The 17098-nt window shown below is 37.6% G+C and overlaps 1 protein-coding gene across 3 annotated transcripts in view; it reads left to right on the top strand.

Annotated features, from left to right (window-relative positions):
- Positions 1–17098, top strand: part of tln1 (talin 1) — a 131433-nt gene that overhangs the window by 24194 nt on the left and 90141 nt on the right. For all 3 annotated transcript variants that reach the window (XM_006627040.3, XM_015337597.2, XM_069187059.1), the window contains exon 2: positions 15253–15329. The gene's annotated coding sequence lies outside the window, so the exon portion shown is untranslated. The remainder of the gene's footprint in view (positions 1–15252; positions 15330–17098) is intronic.

Below are 17098 nucleotides of genomic sequence, written 5' to 3'. Positions count from 1 at the left end.
GTTTAAAAAATTATAAGTCCTGGTTTCTTGTTTATTTACCGTGCTCTGTATTTGTAGTCTCTCAGCAACTGCAAGTGCATCAGGTTGCTTTATCATGACCTTGAATTATTGTGTTGCAGTATTGTGTAATACTTGCAGTGATATTGCAGGCTTTTCTGTGTTAGCGCATTGGCAAAGAGTTCTGTTTAGGCATGCAGGGTCTGTTTTATAGAATTGTCAGAGTGACATAGATGATGAAAATGAAAACGTAGAATGAGAAATGACCCCACAGATAGACGCTAGTCTTCGCTTGCAAGCCTCACTCAGTAGAGTCTGCCAGCATCTTGAATTCTGCACCATTAATTCACAAGAGAGTCAGTTTACGCACACCTGCAAGGTGGGGAAAAAACTGTCTCGGGTATCCCATACAGTTAATGCTCGACTGGGTTCGGTTTTGGTGACTGAGAAGGTCATGACATAGTGATAACATCAGTGTCACACTCATCAAACCACTGGGCAACCACACTTGCCCTGTGGATGAGTGCATTGAGATTCACACATCTACACTCTGGACAAGAAAGAAATGCTGCACCAACAGTTATTATTGATCTTGGGAGCATTAGTGCACCCAAACTCGACTATCGGTATATATGAACCCTGTATCCAGCTCTGTGAAGATCTCCATGGTCTATTTTAATCGACCTGGCTGCAATTTGCAGTCAATTGATCTACAGTTCCCTGCCCGATTTGCTTGCACTTTGAATTGAAGCACTCATAGTGCAGCCCTGGAGTATGAGCTTCCGCCTGTTGTTGCCCTTTGCTGGTGTTTTTCCCCTCAGAGTCCTATGTTGACATCACCTTAGATACTGTTGCTTGAGAAACATCAGCAAGTTGAGCATCCTTGGTCACCGAAGCTCCTGCCAACAGCACCACAACAATCACCCCCCCCCCCCGTCAGAGTCACTGAGGTCTCCTCTTGTAACCTTGCTAGCCAAAATTATAGGCAACCAAGCCTGTCCAGTACTTCAGTTCCTTCTCCTAAGCATGCTGGGATGTTATTTTTATGGCATAAGCCCCACCTGTGTGGAATCCCCATACTTAGTGCCTCTTTTTAATCATGTTTGTTTTCCCTACTACCTGTATGTTATTATTTATTTGAACCTCTATGTTTAAGCTCTTCAAAGGCTATTCCCAAACACTTGAAAGAAAAATAATCGAGCTGACCTCTTTGTGCATCTTCAGGGTTATAGAGCAAATTGGGAAACAGTGCTTGAGACATCCAGGCTAGAGTCGCTTGATTCAGGTTTGAAATGCCGGAGTGCTTGAATTCCCTTATCGGAGAGGCGGACATAGCTGCTGGGCAACTGGGAAAGTGTTGGGGAAACTGCAGACTGTCTTGATAGCGCGACCTTTGCAAAATGTGTTGAGGAGCATATCCAAAGCTGTGGTCAGTGACTCATTTCCATCCCTGAGTCAGCCGGAGCTATACATCCTGTCCTATATGAAGTGGTGCAGGCTGAGCAGTTGGCTCAGTGACTGAGATGCCCTAATGTTGTTCGATTACAAGGAGGTGATATCTCTTCACTGCTAGAAGTTCTGGAAGGTGAATGTGCGACCTCTTTTTTTAAACTGACCTTCTCCACAATGAAACATCTGTCTTTTTTAACATTGAAAAACATTTCCCTATTGTGTTTTAACTCTTCAGAGGTCTGTTACAAGGGTGTTCTGTTTTTTTTGTGTGTGAAGTTTCGCTGATATTTGTCTTTCACCTATACACGTGTCTTGTGTGAGGTCGCAAATTTCCATTAAGAACTTCAGGTTAAAAAAATTGATGTCCACCATTTGTAATTTAAAAAGGGGTGAATGTTTTTGCAGAGCAATATTTCAAATTTATTTGGAGTTGTAGCTCTAAAAAGGGCGACATGAGGTTAATGTTTTCGTTGGAAAAAGATGACATTAGTATCTGATGGTAAGCTATATAGCTATACTTTTGTATTTTAAACAACAGAACATTGTTTGTCATGCTCAGGCAAAAAGTGTGTGTGCACCTTTTTGTGCTATTGAAATACAGACAGTTCTGACCATAACAGTAACAGGTTTACATAAAAAGTCTGGTCTTTGCCAGATTCTTCCTATGAATGAAAGAATAAGGCTGTATTGTTGAGCACTGCGTCACAGGCATGAAACTGCTTGACAGCTAGTCTGCTACAACACATCCTTGTGTGAGTGCTATTGTTTTCTGCGTTGATGTAATTTAATGGGGAACCCTATGTTACATGGTGGTCTATGAAAAATGAGCATTGTTAGAAAGTCTGAAGCATGATATAGTATACATACAGTATATACAGTACTGCGTCTCAAGAGGTGGAAAGTTTGAAATGATGATCATGTATTCCTTGTAAAACAAACCCCTTAAATGACATACATCTAAACTAGGAGTGGAACTGAACAGGACGTCATGGAAAAACCAGGGTCATTCAGGGAGATCCTGACCTTAAATTGTGCTACTATAAGGACTCTCTTTTGTTTTCTGTGCAAGGTTTGAACATTTATAAATTAAGAAAATAACAGTAGCGGCATTATAATAGAATATACAGTACTGGGTCCTCGTTTTCAGGTATTAGAAAATTGTTTTATTCGTTTTCGTAAATGAAGTGAATTAGCTGCATAAAGGAAGCTAAACAAGACCTTACTAAGAATTTGATCTGCTCAGGCTTGTGGAAGGCTGAGCAATTGTGAACTGTCAGTTTATACTGATGTTTATTCATGGTTTTTTACTCACTGTAACTTTTAAAATGCAACTGTGTTTTATTGTCTTCTGACTTCCATTGATTGAGATTTTATCTGGGTGTACAGTCTATAACCTTTATTGGTACAGCACCTGAAATAGGCTGATATATGTTGGCTAATGTTTTTTTTTCCTTGGGTGCAGTCTTAATTTCCTGAATTCCCTCCAGTCATTTCCTGATGTCTTAACCATTGATAGGCATTAGGCAAGTGATCACAGCCTTCTTTAACAATTTCTGCTGTGTAAGCCACTACCAATATCATCTAACCCCCACCCTCCAAATATCAAAGAGTTTTTATCACAGATGTGTGCATTATCAACATGTTGCACCCTTATTTATCTCTGCAAAGGTCAACCGGAGAGGGTGTCAGAAAGGACACTTCATTGCGAAATATATTTAAATATCACATATATATATAAATATAAGACATGTTGCATTCTGATATCGACTGCTAATTTGTTTGTGGTGCACATTTCTGGACTACTATGATATTAATGGTCATCAAAACCGAAAACCACAAAGCTATCGTTGCTTGTGGCCAAAAGGTAAATGAGCTTCTCAATTTAAACATAGAAATGCTGAACAGGGTTTGAGAATTGTCTGCAATTTATGGTGATGTGAGAATTTTTCATATCTTATCCAGAAAGCAGTAACTGCAAAAAAGAAAGAATTTTATTGTGAGAAATTGAGATCTGGAAATTGGATTTTATTTTATTTTAACTGAAAAAAAATAAAATCTTAGATTTTTAAGATGAGCGGCATGGTGGTGCAGTGGGTAGCATTAGTGCCTTGAAGTACTGGGGCCCTGGATTCAGTTCCTGGGGTGCTGTCTGTCTTGAGTTTGTATGTTCTCCCTATGTTTGCATGGGTTTCCTCCAGGTGCTCCAGTTTCCTCCTACTGTTCAGAACATACTGGTAGGTTAATTGGCTTGTAGGAAATTGTCCCTGGTGTGAGTATGTCAGCCCTGCAATGAACTGGCTTCCTATCCAGGGTGTATCCTGCCTTTCCTCTCTTGCTTGCCTGGACTGCCACTGGTTCCCCTGTAAACCTCTATTGGATAAAGCTGTCAGAAAATGGATGGATGAAGATCTTAACATGGTACTGTTTTGTTTCCTCTGGTTAAAAAATGACTCAGCTGGATATCTATCCAGTGAGTAACTGAGGTGGGTATCTTGTTTGCATCAGCTGCTGCTTATTCGCATAAGCATATTCACTGTTCAGTGTTTAGAAATGTTTGTTTTCTCAATTTTAGGTAGGTTTGGCCAGATCACTGCAGTGAGGCCTCGAAAGCAGTCAGAGCCTAGAAACTGGTATTTAATGCAACACAGACAGAGGGTGACACTGTCTCAAGTAAAGACCTATCAGAGCTATCAGCAGCAGATTCCCAGCTTGTTAGTAACTAGTGTAGACTTTGGCTTTTTCTGCAAGAGCTTCTGGTTGGGGCCATGCTGATAGAGGCATGGAATTCTCTAGGACCAGTTGTGGATCGCACAGCTGGGGTTGAGCTAAGCTAAAATGGGTGGGTGGAATGTTCAGGTGTTTTTAGATTTGCTGACAATTTTCTCATTGTAATTAAATGTTGGTGTAATGAACATTTATGGTTAATCATTTTAACATGAGAGTACTATTGTATATAACTAGTCTTGAGCTGCCATTACTGATAATAAAGTTTGTGGATATTAAAGCGGATTATGATATAAATAATAACTATTTTAGAAATGTAGATTTAAAACAATAGTTTTCTTACCTAGCAGATTCCCAATGAGACACATGGAATTTTAGGAACTAGAGGCTTAAATGGGTAAAACATAGGAAAGATTATAACTAATTGCATTTGGCCCATCTAGCACATGTGCTACTTAGTAGGTAATTAATCTATCATTTTTGAATAAGCCATGGGACTGGCTTATTCCTTAATATTGCTGGACACGTAGAGCATCTTTGCAGCCCATTGTAGTCCAGAGGGTAGAGTGTGATAGAGGTACACATTGCTACTGAACTTTGGATTCTCTACCATGTTGCCTAGTCTGGAGAACAGAAAAAGATAGATGTAGAAATCCAGTGCAATGCTATTCTGCTCCTGAATCTGAAATCCCCCAGTGCTACACAGTTCAATGACTATTCTGCATAACACTTAAAAGCAATATTACACATCAAATTTGTTGTGAATAAACTTCAGTTTAGGTCTCCCATAATAATTCTATAAATCTATTTCTGTGTTACTATCTGTTCAACCTAATAGCTTCATCCAAATCAGGGTAGCAGGGGAGTAAGAGCTTGGCAAGCAGTGGGTGCAAGACAGGGTACACCCTGGACAGGACACCTGTCCATCCCAGGGCAGACACACAGACATGCATACACTCACACCATGGCAGAATTTCCAAGTAACCTCCCAGTATGTTTTTGGGCTGTGGGAGGCTTCCGGGCAGCTGGAAAAAACTCACTGTAACATGGGGAGAACATACGAACTCCACACAGAAAGCACCTCGCGTCTGGAATTGAACCCAGGGCCCCAGCATTGTTGATTGAACCCCAGGTTCGTTATTGAACACAAGGCCAGAGCACTGCGAGAAAGCAATGCTAAGCACTACACCACAGTTCCAACTTTCATGTTGCTAATGATTCTAAAATACTTTAAAAATATTACATCTTCTAGGGAAGATCAGAATTAGGATTTTGCTACTATCATCTGGTTATTCAACAGTAGATGTTGGTTACAATCACATGTATGCCACTCAGTTAACACTTTATAAATATTTCATTTATAAAATACCTACATAAATGCAATTTCTAACCCCTAATAAGTACAATTTTAATTACAGAAATATTTGTAGTTACAAATTTGTTCCACAACCTTAGTGACTTTTTTTGCATTGGAGAGCATATTTTTGAGTGATAGGCTTTCAGAGAGCTCCTATTTAAACTCGTATACTATAATTACATGCAAGAATAGAGCCAGTATCCCAGGCCAGAATCTTGTGGTGGAATACCTCACCAGCTTCCTGCGTAACGTGTACCAAAAGCTTCAGTCTGGGTGCTTAGCCACAGCCTGAATAAATGGAAAAAATCAGCAAGCAGGGTACACTAAAGTTGCATTTAAAATCTTTGACTTTTTTATTTCATCTGATTTTCTACGAGCATAGAATGAGAATTTTAGAATTTTGTTTTTGCACCTTTTTACTTTCGAGAAAGTCCTTTTTTTGTTCTCAAAACTGTTTACACAATTTCTCATGTTTCTACAACATAAGACTCGAATTAAAGTGTTCTATTAACTTAGATATCCAACATCAGCAGCTCAATACTAAATAGTGATAGCTAAAGTGAGGGTAACTGGATCGTTTCTGACAGAATGCTGTCAGTTGGTCTTTTTTAGTTTTTCAATTTATCAGTTGCCTATGTGCTCTATCATAGGTAAATTAAAGAGACCACATCTTCCTACCTTACCGATTCACAGTTTCTTACTCTCTGTATTTATATGTATAATATGTTTTCATTGAAGTACTAGTGCCAGAGAAAATACATACAAAATCCCTTAAACTTTTTAAGTACTCTGAATATTGCTTCATAGAAAAATCAAATCTTTCAGAGGAGTAAAGAACTACTTAAAACTATATTCAAACCCACAATTGTAACAAATATGAAATTTAAGATTGAAATACCTTTGCTTTTAAATAGTATTGTTTTATGCCACTTGTAGAGCATCTGTGTATCTGGGAACCAAAAAACAAATACAAAAAAAGCAAAAGCAACAACAATAAGCCTTCCTATTAAGCAGGTGACTTGTTTGTTCAATGAAAAAGTGCAAATCATGACGAAAATCAGTGCTGTGTGCTGTCTTTTTTTCAACCTTTGAATGCAGTTAAACTTATAAAGAAACCTTTATGTTTGTGGTTTTTAGGGAACACAAAATGTAAAACTTGGAAATATTGAAAGAAGTAAAGGCAGTTGGTAATAGACATGTTCACTATATTTTTTCTTACTTGTGTGTTGTAATAGGTTTTAATGATTCTTTCTCCTCATAGGCTTTCTGGCAGTGTGCTGTAAACAGTGGTAAGAAATACAAAACGGTAATAACTAGCTTCTACTGCAGCTAGTAGTCGTCATACTTATGCTTTCAAAACAAATGAAAGAGTGCCATTCTAAATCAGTAAGATTGCTTTATAAGCCTCAGTATTTGTCAGTCATAGCTCCAATGGTAAAACGACTGTCATGCCCTCTATTATTTTTAATGTTAAAGAAGAGAATGGAAATGTAAAAAAACTGGGCAATTTGGAAAGTGTTCAAGGTGTAAAGAAGGAAAAGAAAGTGGACAGTCTTTGACTTTCTAGATTGATTTCACACAAATATTAAGCAAATGATACTCAACAGATTAATGCATCTGCCTCTGTGGTTCCTTATACTTGTGTAGCCTCAAAACTGAACAACACATCAAGTTGCTTGTTGTCTTTATTTTGAGTGTTACAAATGAGGAGTTTAAAAGATGCAAGTTACTTGGCTGGCTCTGTACTCTTTGTAATCATACATGATCGCAAAGCATCATGTTATGAGTTATTTTTGAACAACTAAACTTGACTGAGTCTATTAATACACCTAAAAAAAAGATCTTGCTGATGAAGAATCAGCGAAGGTTTGTGCAGATGTTTCAGTTGTATTTACTGATAAGATCATGCTCCAGCAGTTTGACTATTAGCTAGGAATGTGCAGAGAATCTCATTACACTGAGTAGGTTAGCGGGGAGGGGATGTTGGTGGTAACAAAGCAGGACAGTCTGAACTGAAATTGAAAATGTGTGGAAAGGATCACTTCCTGCTTTACTGACTGTCAGGTTTTCCAAAATTTTTGTTCTAAAATCAAAAAAACCTTCAACCTCAGACAAAGCAGGACTATTAAACCGTTAATATAAAAAACGTAAAACCGTTCTAAAACCGTTTTAGCTTTGTACGGAATTGACGGCCAAGCTGATGGTGTTAGATTTTCTTAAGAACTGTTGTACTCTTTTGTATTTGTATGGTATTTTTTACATGATAATGGTTGAAATCAGTCAGATGAGACTGTTTTTTTACTTAAAAGGTTCTCCCTTCTTTTTCTGTACATTTAAAAGTACATCAGTGTGGTCATATAAACATATCACACCAGATGTGTTATTACCTATGGCATAAATCTTGTCTTTGCATGTCATGGTTTTATGTCCCAAATTAGAATTATCCTATATTGCAGCCTTCCTTTTTTGTCTTCTTGTTGTCCTAATATTACGTAATACATCAGCTGTGATGTTTTTAACTAGAAGTTCAGTTCTGTATTGTGATCAGCTGACTGACAAGTGTAGTTGTTGCGATCGGCAGACATTTTCAGCTGACAGCTGCATTTCCACTTCACACTCAGGTTTCCTGATGTTTGGGTCAGCTGGCATTGTCAATCATGGACATTATCTGTTTTCTGCTCCATTTGATTCTGTGGTACACCTTGACCACTCCCTGTGCTACTCCTTCATCGCTCTTTTGAAATTAAGCAGCGCAGTGATTGGCTTAATCGTAACCTTTTAGTTTTTTGATCACTCGGTTTCAATGCTTAGAAGAAAATAATCTTTAAGGACTTAAAATGCTTTACCGTTTTAAATTTTGTATGAATGGATTACATTTTCATATTGCTTTACTTTTGGATTGACTCAACTTTAATTTTGCACTGTTTCTTGGCGAAGTGCAGTTCCCATTTCAGTTGTGTGATTAATTGCAGTAAGCATAAACAACCTCATGCTTCCGGATTAAACACTTCTCTAAATGATTCTGGAAAAAAACGAACTTCTTCTTGAGACTGACCACTCCTTTTGTATCAGTAAACAGCAGTTCGAGGGAGCCTTTTCTTTGGGGTGGCCATTTTTAAAGATGGCAATGCTACAGCCGGAATAAAAAAAAGATGTGAAGGAACCTGGAAGTATTTACAGTTCTCCTTTAAACATCTAACTTCTAGAACAAATGACTTGAAGGTGGTCAAAAAAACTGCTATCCTGGTCCTACATACAAAATACCTCAGTCCTATTGTCTGAAGAAATCCTTGTAGCCTGTTGTTTTTATGATATTGTCTCTTTGAAAATTTCTACTGATTAATTTTGTGAACTGTGCTCTCTTATTGTCTTTTCATCTTCACGTTTTAAAATTATAGCCAGGGAAAAAAATGTTATTTTTTTCAGACATATCAGAACTGCTAATATTAAATAAATCCATTGCTGGTCCTTTTTAATTCAAAATATAGTTGTGCCTGTGCCTGTGCCTTTTCTACAGAGAATTCAAAGCATAAGTGTGTCCATGTGCTGCATTGAGAAATTTTGTTTTGGGTGACAGATAAAGTTAAAAGAACTGTCTCATGACCATGCTCACCGAAAAGCTTGGGAAGCTTAACTGTTAATATATGTGGTTTACTGTCATAGACTTAAAAGCTGAAAGTCAAGTGGGTACTTCCCCTAACAGTTGTGATCAAACCTACTAAATTATGCATTTGGCTGATCTAAAATATTGAAGCATTTTTTGAGCGGTGCTGAAATTGGATGTTAACATGGAGGATATTGTAATAGTGCCTCTGTAAAAAGCTATTTGCTCATTGGGTGAGGTTCAATATTCTTGTAGACCAGTGCTTGTTTAGTCTGTTGCATGATAACTTGGCAGAGCAATTGAATGGCAGATATTGAAATTCTACCACAGATTCCCTGATCCTGGAAAGCCACAATCCAGAAGAATTGCAGTGGTCACCCTTAGATCTGCAATTTCCAAACAACTTGAAACACTTTTGTTTTGACCATCTAAGCAGATGATTTTGTATGATTTAAGTCTTTGTTAGAGCCTTGAACTGCTGCTGGAACTAGCATGGTGGTTTTATTCCATGGCAGTGCCGCGTGGCACTCTGGTTAACACGGGAGGCTTAAGAAATTGGTTTGATGGTCGTGTTGAAATAAAAATGAAAAGAGGAGCTCTGTGCACTACATCTTCCATGTTGTACTGTTTCAGTCTAGATAGTGGTGCAGCTGGCTTGTGGTTTCACTTGCTAACGAACTGCAGGAGGAGTGCAGTGAGACTTGCATTTAAAAAATGGTTCTTCTGTCCAAATTGGTGTTCTAGTTGAACAGTTTATAGGGTCAGAGTTTAATATCAAGGTCATAGGTGTGGGCATACACTGCATATTAAACCTGTGCACAGTTTTCATGGCTGTGCATTGTGTTGTGTTTTTCTTTGACAGCCTTGTAAACCATTTTGCTTCATACCAGAGCAGAGGAAGCGTAATGTAATTAGGCCTTGTTTGGGGACTTCCTTTTTCTGCCAGGGTGGGGTAGGGTTAGCAAGGTTGGGCTGGGGTTAAGAATTCAAAGCAAACTTTTGAACTCTGTTGTCTGAGGATTGCCCCTTCAGAATGTCTGCTGTTAGTTTTCTGAGTCCGTGGGTAAGACAGAGCTTAATAAGGTTCAGTTTTAAAAGAAGCAATAATTACTGCACATTTCTGTGAATTTCTGCCTTCTGCTTCTGTAGTTAAAAGATGCTCATGCAATGCACAGGCACACGTTTTTTGCCCATTTTCAACCAGCCAATCGTACTGCCAGAGGGGAGTGGCCTCATTCTTCAAGAAAGCTTTCTATTTCCTATTTACATGGTCCTGTTTTGAGGACAAGAAGAGACATTTCCAGAAGCTGTTGGTGAGAAGAAGGCTACTAAAAACTGTAGTGTGAAGAGTTTATTAAAGACCTTCTTTGCTTTAAGTGTTGTTTGAGTTTCTCATTGTAGCTGGGTCTCTGCTCTTGTCAGGATCTCTGCACTGAAAATGTCTGTAAAATTTAGTGTGACTTGTTTTTTTAATAAAAACTATTCCAAATGATAAAATGATGCAAAATATGTTGTTTTCTTTAACAACGAAGAAAACAACTGAGGAATAGGGTGTGGTGTATGTCCTGTATGAGTAGCCTCTGAAATTGTAAATATAAATTGTAGAACATTTTATAAAGGTATATAAAAAAGTTTTTATTGCACAATGATGAATATAGTATACATCATATTAGAATGGAACCTCATGTATTTGTAGCTTCAGATTTTTCTTAAAATGTTGTTGAAAGAAGTTTTATTACAGATGGAAAGTTAATAGAAAACACATGAAACCTAATTCGTTATAATTAACACTATGGTATCTTCACTAAATTTTAGACTTAGTTTATTTCCAATAAAGCAATAGTTTCCTTTGCTGATTTATATTGTATAGTAATGAAATAGTAGTTTTAAATAGTAATTTTAAAATTAGAAGGTTGCATCTGTTTTTCAAACGGTGATTTCAATACATTTTTCAAGATGTGATTTACTTATTTTTGTTTTTTACTTTACGCCTTTTCTTCTTGGGTTTTTATTTAATTTTGTTCTTTTGTTCAACAATACTTAGCTTGTTTAACTGCAGTTTCTTTTGCCAGGCAGGGAAAAGCTGTGCACAGCAATCTGCCTCTCCAGATGGATAAAATTGCCTTTTATGGAATTTGATGGCTGTGTAAGCAGGAAATGACATCATGATGAGCAGTGTTACTAGACTGAATGAACATGGCTGAGAGTTTCTCGTGGCATTCCAGACACTGTTACTCACTGCTGCTGGAGCATAGCTAATATGTGGTGAATTTCTTAGTGTGAACCAAAAATAGCAAGGACATAAAATATTATGTTTGGAATAAGTTGGTAATAAGTCTTAGAATTGTTAAATGGCTGTGTTTTTTAAGACAAGATTATAGTTATTTTTATGATGGAACGGACTTTTATGGGACTATTTGATTCATGCTAGAGGTGACAGCCCTTTGTGTTTTCTTTCATAGTAGTCATTCTAAATGTTTTGAGCATTATACATCTTAACACAAACTTTCCCTTTATAAATCAGTAGTTTTCATTTATTGTGTTGTAGAATTACAAAAGAAATGTTAATGACAGGTGATCTGTTTTCTATTGTTAAATAGGGGGGGACACAGTGACATGAAGGCTACTGCTTCTGCCTTATAGCTCTTGTGTCCTGGGTTGGATTCCGTGAGCCTTCTGTGTGGAGTTTGCAATATCACGCCATGGCTGGGGTTTCTGCCGGCTTTTGCAGTTTCCTCCCACAGTCCAGACACGCTGTTTAGTTATTGGCATCTCCAAGTGTTTGTAACTCGATGCGACGAACGTACAGTAACATTTACAAATGAGAGGGGGCCGTACTGCCCATCCAAAAAAATGGACTGTCTTCCCTTCCAGGATGCAATTTGCTATATGCCCGTCTGCCTGGTTAGGCTCCAGTTCACCACAACTCAGTTTTTTTTCTAAGTAGTTATTGAAAATGGATAGTTGAATGATGGTTTAATACTGGTAATTTATATAAATACAATTATACTCTGAATCAAAACCTCCTCGAAAAAACTAAATATTATCGGAAATATTTAGCTTTTGAGTCTGGGTTTTCGCGAAGTACAAATTTGTGTGGATCACCCGAGTTTTGGGCTTTTAGATGACGGTAGTGTCGAATGACTTCAGTGTTGCTTATGCAGAGTTAAAGTCTGGATAAGTGGAGCTTTGTGCCTTAATGTGAGGACTTGCACCAGGGGAATGTTGATTAGGAAGGCAAACAGACCGACCCTCCCAAGCACACAGTGCAGTGTGTGTCATTCTCTGGGAGTGGCGTCTCAACATCTGGGGCCTGTTGTGCGCCGAGCTGCCCTGCTCACCCGCCAGCCTGTTGGAAGCAAGCCCATAGTAAAGCTGTCACTCACCCGCATATCAGCAGGTATTGAGAAGCAGAGGTGACTTCTGACTCCGAGAAACAGAAGGGGATCGTATAAGCTGAGTCAAGAGGCAGGCTTTAAAAACTCCCTCTGTGCTGACTGCTTTCAGGATCCATTAGCAGAGTGAGTCGCCCACTTGGTCTGCTGGTTAGGAAGCTTAGCAAGCAGTGAAGACAAATGTCCACCACTTCAGTCCCTCATCGTGTACTCCAGCTCTGAGTGGGGGCTCAGACTCACTAGGAAGTTTACAACAGCTCTGTATTGAGCGTTTGGACGCCTGAAAGTGTGCATACTGTATGGTCAATATCAGATTGGATTTTGCAAAGGCACATTAACTGTTTGTTTACCTTGTTTAAGTATGCTTCGTATTTAAGTAGCAGTAAGCCAGAATTAAGATTCCTCACACCACAGCTGTATTCTGTTCAAATATGAAGGAAAATGAGGAATCAGACTCAGATCAGTTTAACAGGTGCTGTAAAGTGCCATCTCTTACATCATTATTTTTGTTTTCTCTGGGGTCTTTTTTGGAGTCTTTTATATCCTATTCAAGGTCTTATTGCATCTCTCTGGAGTTTTGCTAATTAATATATTCAGGCTTTGGAGGCGAGGGCCTATATTACCTTATATGCTATCTTTGAATGAGGAATTTTGTAAGGTATTTGATATTATTGTTTTACAGACTGAGAAGCGTTCTATCTGTTCAGTGTGGTTGAATATCTCTGGCATGGTGGCACAGTGGCTCGCATTGCTGCCTAGCATTGCTGGGGTCCTGGGTTCATTTCCAGACCTGACGTGCCATGTTCTGTGTGGGCTTCCACTGGGTGTTCAGGATTCTCCTCACATTCCAAAAACTTACAGGCAGGGTATTGAGCATTTCATTGCACTTGTGCATATGACAATAAACTGAACTGAATAAGGTTCTGGGAAAATTGGCCCTGGCGTGAGTGTGTGCGTGTCTGTGTCCGGGTATCCACCCCACATTGTACACAGTGTACACGGTCTTCTATCCATTGTTTGCCAGGATAGGCTCCAGCTCACCTGCGATTGTGAGTTGAAAGAAATGGTTGGAAGATGGATGGATGACCAACTCTGCTGTTCCTTGATTTAAAGTTCTCATAAAGATGAGTGGTTTTGTTTGCTGTAAGAGCACTAGCAAATTTTAAGCATTCATAGATTCAGCTTTTTCAGCGTGGTTTTTCTTGAAATCCTGGAGATTTTTTTAAGAAAGCGGTACCTTTTGGAGCTTTTTAATCTTGTGAAGATCCGCGTTTGTACTTTCTGTGAACCCCACATTTTTTAACAGCTGCAGTGGTGAGCCAGGCTTGACAAAGGGGAGTTTCACCTCATTTGCAGCTTTAAACAGCTTTGAAAACTGTTAAGTTTGCAATCTCTCCAAAAAAGTCTTGGGTTTTTCTTAGGGGTCAGGAGTTCAGCATCTTGGCTTGTATCATGTTTTGTAGAAAAGGGAGGTATTATAAATAGAATGTTAGAGGGGATGTTTTCTTCGTCTTTTGTTGAATTTGAAATTCTGAACATAAAACATCTGTCTATGTTTCAAGTTTTTTTTAATTCAGTGTATAATGAAGTATTGAAAATCCAATAAAGTATATAGGTATATTATTTGCGATTAATTTAGGATTTTTTCTCTTTTTCTGCCTCCAACATTTTTTTGTGCTCTGCAGTGACATTCTTCAATAAAAGTAAAGTAATGTCATGTTAGAGCAATGTTATAGCACTTTAGCAAATGTTCTTTAATGAGGGTAATATAGTTGATGTCTGCTCTATATGCCTTACGCAGACATAACTTGAAAAAGCCAATAAACCTGACTAGTAAAAAGTTATGAACAGCAAAATTTTTTAATTGGTTTGTTTATCATATACAAATATTTTTTTTTACATCAACTAAGGCACGTTCCTTTGCATTTATTGCCTGTAAAATTAACATAAATATCCAGTCCATTTCTGTCTTTTTCTGCTATTTCTGCTATTTCTCAGTGTTTGTCTTCAGGATATTTAATAATGAATCCTAAGGGAATTATGGCATCTTTGTGGCATCATTTCCTGTCAGTATGTATAGTACTATGTGCTGGAGTAAACAAAAGGTTGTGCAATATGTAGACTACATCGGTCCATAGAACAACTGCACTCAAAAATTATCAGAATGTCCTTGGTGGGTTAATTCGATTTGCCAAGTACGAACTGTGTATTGGAGAAACTTTTTTCTTTCATTAGCCAATTAAAATGTATGATTGTGTTATGCTAAATGACATCAGATAACTGGAGTATTCTTAGGAATGTTGAAAGGTAGCTTGTATCATGTTGCAATATACAAGAAGGTCTGTTTCCTCTATGACTAAGCTGCAGTAGAGCTGAATATTGGTGCAAAACAAATTAATTGGAAATGTAAGCATTAAAATTTATCATAATTAAAATACAAATTATTGCACAACATGTTCTGATTTGGTGATCAGGTGATCATCAAACATGATCCATTTCTAAGAAAAACAGGCTGTGCCTCATTTTCATAACTAAATTTCATTTTTTGATCTGCATTAGTATATAGCAGTTTAATCCCATACAGTATACTGTTTGGTGCATTGTGCTGCATTTGTAAATGTTATCAAAAGAAGAGCTTTGCTGATTGCAGAGGTAGTCATGTACAGAATATTTATTTTCTGACTTAAGGCATTTTCTTATGGGCTTTTCTTTTTTCCCCACAGCTACAAGTTAAGAAAACTCTTAAGAAAACTGGTATCGAACAGTGAAAATATCTCCCATTCAGAACTGTTTCTATTAGGTAAGTTATTGAAGCTGCTGTGATGTTGTGCATAATCTTGTCATTGTTAAAACTCTTTGTCAACATAAATAACAGTTTACTGTCCTCTGTACAAATGTATTTATTACAGTGGTTTACTGTATAAAACACCCTTAAAAGGGTTTGTTTGCATTGTATGTCACTTTTTTAAATCTCACTGCAGTTTCTATTAAAGAAAGTAATCCCCACTTGTTGGACAAATGTAAAAAAAAAAATGTGCCCTTAAGTATTTACTGAGTCATCGGATGAATGTTGGTGTGGAGAAACACCCAATTTTGAAATGGTTGTGAAGGATGTGACCATTTCATTAACAATGCTTTTTCATCTGTGCAGAAATTCTCTCTTGCAAAACTACTTTACTTGGTTGCCAAACCTAATGGGAGGTGTCAGTGTACAGTCTGAGCTTCCAGCCCTGGTCCAGGAGAACCTCAGTCCAGTTAGTCTTGTAGGTCACCAGTTTTTAAAGAAGGGCTAAAAGTAGAAGATATTAACTGACCTGCATGTAATTTGGTCAATAAAAAGAACTCAGGTACTTGATGACTGAAGGCTAGTTTGATTTTAGTCCTTAATCATTGTAAGTTATTTTAACAAATCACTGATCACAAGGGAATTGATATCTTTTGAAAATTGTGTTTTAATAGTTGATTTCTTCTGGCAAACAAATCCAGTCTTTCCCATGCAACATCCTATTGCACTTCCAAGCTCTTTGCCTAATTTCTTTTTTCGCTTACTTAATGTAACTGACTGTAGTCATCTGTGGTATCTGTTCAGGACAAGATGAGACAGGCTCAGACAAGATAGCTGTAAAAGTCTAATAGTACAATGAGGATACCTGTATGTCACAAAGTGGACAGGAACTCAAACCATTTAATCTACCACTCTGATCCCAATTTATCAAAGTCCATTCAATGTACGGTAGCAGTTTTACAGGCTTTCAGGTCTTACTGTATTGAAAGTGCATCCTGTGAGCATTCTTTACACTTTAATCTGTATCATGTTGGATATTATCTTTTATTAAAAGTGTTACAGTAGGTGTTTGCAGGTACTGTATATCTGCACAGCTGTCATACATACAACTTTCTACATGATTGAGTTTTGAAATACAGACAAAAATTTATTCTGTATGAGACAACTCTACCTGAAGATAGACCACATATCTGGTTTCAATTAAAGTGCTGTGAGGTTCAGGAGACATCACATCTAAGAGGCTTTAGTGTGTTCGTTTTCTGACACACTGCAATAATATGTCTTGCTTTAGTCTGAGAACATTTCTCTGTGTAATTTCTTTTCTAGAACCTACTTGGCGCCGTTTCATTTGTTGTTGTTTCAACTTTCCTGAAGCGATAAGAGAAAGCTGTATGAAACATCCTGATGAATCATTGTCATTATTTTGATATTTTTTGTTAATTGTTGTGAATTGCAAGAATTGGATTGTAATTAAAAGGGGTTTTTTGTTACTTATTAAGTTTTATTGTATTTTGAAAATACAGGAAAAAATACTTGTATCTTGTAATCCCTTATAAATGGCATCCCTGATAAACCTAACAAAAATAAATGTAAATAATTCAGATTCTGCATATTCTTGCTGATCTCATTTTGATATTTTTTGGAGGTCCATAAATCAGATCTTAACAAATAGTATGTTTTAGGCTATAACTTTGCTGGTCTTTAGCAGCAATAATCCAATTGCCGTGGGAATGAGGTGAAGGCCAGTTGCAATGGTTAGTGCTTCATACATTAATGTCCACGCC

The sequence above is a fragment of the Lepisosteus oculatus genome, chromosome 3 (assembly GCF_040954835.1).
Source record: "Lepisosteus oculatus isolate fLepOcu1 chromosome 3, fLepOcu1.hap2, whole genome shotgun sequence".
NCBI lineage: Eukaryota > Metazoa > Chordata > Actinopteri > Semionotiformes > Lepisosteidae > Lepisosteus > Lepisosteus oculatus.
This window is presented reverse-complemented; position numbering and strand designations above follow the sequence as displayed.